We start from the raw sequence: 4,726 nt of genomic DNA, 5'->3' as shown, positions 1-4,726 counted from the left end.
ACACTGAACTTTTCAGCCTGTATTTGAAGGAAACGCACTTCAAAGAGTGCACCTTCAGACCAATGTATCTTTGTGAGGGGCGTCCCGATTTTTTTGTACTTCCATATTTGGACTACTGAAGTGATCCCCTACAATGCTCTGAATTCGGAATTCGCGAATTTTGAGACACCCTGTATACTGAAGATTTATTTTTCGTTCTTATATTTAATCTGTATCTAACAAGAAATAAAATAATGTTATATTGTAAGCCTCAAAATTATTTCCCTTGAGCTTTCCGACATCATGATTGCGTGAAGCTTGCTAGTTTATCAATACCTCTATCCTTAGTGTAGTAGGAAACGTACTTATTTACTTTTCTCATATGAACAAAACGTTCGCGATGACGCACTCATTTTACACGTGACAAATGGGAAACAACTCGCTTTTAAAACTTTACAGCGTTACTATGACAGTCGAATGATGCAGTGTCTGATCTAAAATTTATTATAAAGTAGCGTTTGAGACCACAAATTGTCTACGCCCATGCGTTGAACGCTTACTTGCACAGAATTTCGCTACGACATGACCGATAATTTGCAACGCCTGCTTTTATCTGGTTTGTTTTCTTTTTCCAGTCCACCTAAAAGTAACACTGGTTTTAAACTTTGAGTAGCATGCCTCGTGCAACAAACAATTTTCTGCAAGTGGTGTCATAGTTTAATCGAAAGGATTTCATCTGAACGATCAGAGAGGCATTCCTCCAATGTCATGAACTCGCGAACCTTGCTCGTCAACTAATGTTGTGTCGATACAGCCTTTTGGACTGATGTGCCAAATCACTTCTCATGAATCTCTAAACTTATGCTTTAGACACCGCACCAAAGTTTGATAGAAGCAAGATGGTGACCTCTGTAAGGCATTTTTTGGAATTGGTTGGCGCCGTGCTTCTTGGAGTTCAAAGTGGAGACCCAATACGAGCGAGATGCCTGACCCACCCGCTTCACCCCGTACCTCGCCTTTTTGTGTGTAGTTTTGTTTATGTTAACGCACCCCGTCGAGGGTGTAAAGGAGTCTAGCTTCAGTCTTTGTGTTATATGTCGATAAGAGAGCACGTCTCATTTATGCTGTATTTGTTTTCATCTTTTGATGGCATTATAATAAATATTACAACTGGTATTTTAAATGAGTCTTACAAATCAGAAGTGGGATTACCCCTGACAAAATTCACGTAATGTTTGTGTAAAGTGAAAATGTTAAAAGTGTTGTGTCGAAAATGTGGTCGACATAATGTACGTGTCGGACAATCGAGTGCCGTTATCAAGGTGGTAGTTGTCGTTGATGATAAAACGACGTACGACTGGATTATCGGTCGTGATTTAAAAAAAATTACGAAGAACTTGGCATTCGGTGATAAATGTTGGTTACGACGATGGAGTCGAGGGTGAGGCCTTGTTGACGGGGTTCGAAGGTTGAGTTTCGCACGCTATGGCCACCATAGAGAAGACGGACGCTACAGTAATAGAGATGGGGTTGAATACTCGAGAACTCATCGCTTGCAGCCCGTGAGCCCGCATCGATACTGAGAAAGGAAACTTTACCGAGTCCCATTCTTCGTGCGAAAAGAAAGACTGGCGAGTGGCGACCAGCGAACATGTGTGGACCGTCGATGGTTCTATGTTGTAACCGTCAAGGACAGGCGTCCGCTTCCTTTGATGGATGAACGGCTCGATCGTCTAGGTACTCTAGGTTGTAATAGGGCGGGTCGTGAGTATAAGTATGTTACAGCCCTTGAGATGTTTCGAGTTTTTATCAGGTGTCGATAGACGAGAACCGTATTTGTTACATCTGGTTCTCATTATGAATTTTTACGTTTTCGAACATTTGATGAACAATATACCCGGACCATTGAGGGGTACAGTAGTGTTCCCGTATGTGGATGATAAGATCATTCCGTTGACGACTGTCAAGTACTCAAGTAGGGTTTGCAACGGTTACGATCAGTTTCAGAGGTACTACGTCAGCATAATTTTCCGTCAAAATTAAGTAAATGAAAGTAAACGAAAATCGAAACGGTCTCTCGAACCGAGGACTGTTGTTAAACAGGTGAGACAATTTGTGGAACTGTCCGGTTATTTTTGAAAATTTGTACGAAATTATAGAAGTATAGTATTGAAACTGCTAACGAGAGTTTAAGAGATTTTCAATGACATCGGGAGGTTGAATGAGAATCCGTGTTCGAAAAAAAAAAGGGAAACTATAGTAATGTTGACATGTTTGTGTTTACTCAGAGTTGTGGCTTACATTAGTAAATAAATCACAGTTGTCAAACGGCAGTAGGTATCATTCGTATGAAATAGAAACTGTGACTGTCGTTAGTGCTCTGCAGCATTTTCGAATATATTTGTTGGGTTTGCAATTTGCCGTGGTAACTTGCTGCGGCGCCCTGAGAACAACATTTTCTAAAGAGGATTTATTACCGCGAGTTGATAGAGGGTGGCTTCAAGCACAGGAGTTCATTTCAAAATTAAGTAGGTATAGACCAGGGTCACGCATGGCCAGGTAGACGCGCTCAGTCGTTACCCTGTCACTGTTGAGATCAACAAGGATGATGTTACTGTCGACTCGATAGCAAAATAGAAGTTAACTACGGTTTGTCAAATTTTAGAGTCTGATGTTAGCAGTTGAGCAACAATGCAGTTTTTGAAAATGCGTGTCGAGAGGCAATAAAGTTGTCAGAGATTTCCGGTAGAAAGACCAGTATGGGGCGACCCGACGTCAAATAGTTAGATTGTGTAATGATCGGGCAGTGTGAACGCCATAATAAGATTGTTGTTACGATGTTAGCCACGACGACTGTCAGCTGAGAGCAAGCTTTAGGGCTCTCGTGGAAGAGTTACAAAGTGCGCTGAGGCTGAAGACAGCATTCGATAAAGGTACTAATTACTCCTGTTCCAGCATTCTGGATATCAGGAAGAGCCGAACGCGGAAGGAGCTAAGAAGGTACGAGTACGGCAGAAAGAGACGAGAGGCTCACAATTACCAAGTGGACCGTCTTGTGTTGATGTTGATTACGAGCAAGGTAGCCACAGGGTCGAGTACGAAGTTAAAGATCTGCGAGAGAAAGGGCTCAATCAAAACACGGTTGTCGCCGCCAATGAAACAAAAGGTTGGGACAACTCTGCAAATGTAAGTCGATACACTTAGTAGATCGCTCGTCGATATCGTTAGTGTAGGTCATCAGACGCTGATACTAAGTTAGTTGAGTTGATGCGTATGACGAATTAAGGTTGATCATAAGACGTCAAAACAATGAAGGTAGCACCCGAGACCAAGTCGGCCGTCCAACAGAATGAGAAGACTGAATGAAGAATGGGCCAACGCGGTCTTGGTGTTATCCTCAGTGGAGACGTATGACGTAGAGTAGGGCCGAGTTGCCCGGGGCCAACACTGCCCGTAGAAAGTGGGGGGCCGAGTTGCCCGGGGCCGACACTGCCCGTAGAAAGTGGGGGGCCGAGTTGCCCGGGGCCGACACTGCCCGTAGAAAGTGGAGGGCCGAGTTGCCCGGGGCCGACACTGCCCGTAGAAAGTGTTTGTTATCAAAACTGTTGTATGAAGCTATGTGCTGAGTAAAAGTAAAATGAGTTAGACCTAAGCCGTCCGAAATGTTAAGGTATGAGGTGTTGGACCTGAGCTGTACAAAATGTCAAAAGTATGCGTTGGACCTTAGCTGTCTTAAATGTCAAAGTATGAGTTGGACCAAAGCCGTCCGAAATGTTAAGGTGTGAGGTGTTAGACCTAAGCTGTCAGAAATGTTAAAGTATAAGTTGGACCTAAACTGTCCTAAATGTCGAAGTATGAGTTGGACCCAAGCTGTCCTAAATGTTGAAGTGTGAGTTGGACCTAAGCTGTCCGAAATGTCAAGGTATAATGAGTTAGACCTGAGGTGTCCGAAATATCAAAGTATGAGGTGGACCTAAGTGTCCAAAATGTAGTACGAGTTTGGTTGTTACACAAAAAAGATGACTAATCACCGATAACGTGATTGGGTTATCTACGAGAGTTCTTCAATTCGGAGTGACCTCTCCTCGGTGTGGCCCAAACTAATGTTTGGTTGGTTCTAGGTAAATGAAGTAACTTCATTCGTCGGTGCGGTCTGAGGACATCCCGCCATCAGGATGGTCGTATGTAAGGCATTTTTTGGAATTGGTTGGCGCCGTGCTTCTTGGAGTTCAAAGTGGAGACCCAATACGAGCGAGATGCCTGACCCACCCGCTTCACCCCGTACCTCGCCTTTTTGTGTGTAGTTTTGTTTATGTTAACGCACCCCGTCGAGGGTGTAAAGGAGTCTAGCTTCAGTCTTTGTGTTATATGTCGATAAGAGAGCACGTCTCATTTATGCTGTATTTGTTTTCATCTTTTGATGGCATTATAATAAATATTACAACTGGTATTTTAAATGAGTCTTACACCTCTTATCACCTTATGATTTGTTTCGAAAACTTCTCGACCATTGTGAGATTGAAAAAGGAAATCCTAAGGTGCGATAAAAAATTAATTAAGCAAAATACGCTACTATAAAAATATAATTCAATATTTTCCTTACAACTTGGTGAACGTGGTCATAATAATGGTCGCCTGACGCCTGCTTCGATAGGAAACTGTTCGTGACGTTTTTCATAACAAACGTTACATTTAAAAAAGGCAATGCAAACTTTAGTCCACAGTCAACTTTGACCTATTTTTGTTT

The 4,726-nt window shown here is 42.6% G+C and overlaps 1 long non-coding RNA gene across 1 annotated transcript; it reads left to right on the top strand.

The window, feature by feature from the left end:
- The first annotated feature begins 890 nt into the window (after positions 1-890).
- On the top strand, positions 891-4,429 carry LOC138126806 (uncharacterized). The gene is made up of 2 exons (XR_011157970.1): positions 891-3,901; positions 4,101-4,429. It is a non-coding gene; the product is annotated as an uncharacterized lncRNA (long non-coding RNA).
- The last annotated feature ends 297 nt before the right edge of the window (positions 4,430-4,726 follow it).

The sequence above is a fragment of the Tenebrio molitor genome, chromosome 3, assembly GCF_963966145.1.
Source record: "Tenebrio molitor chromosome 3, icTenMoli1.1, whole genome shotgun sequence".
In the NCBI taxonomy this organism is placed as follows: Eukaryota; Metazoa; Arthropoda; class Insecta; order Coleoptera; family Tenebrionidae; genus Tenebrio; species Tenebrio molitor.
Note: the sequence above shows the minus strand (reverse complement) of the source record. Positions and strands in the feature narration are given on the sequence as shown.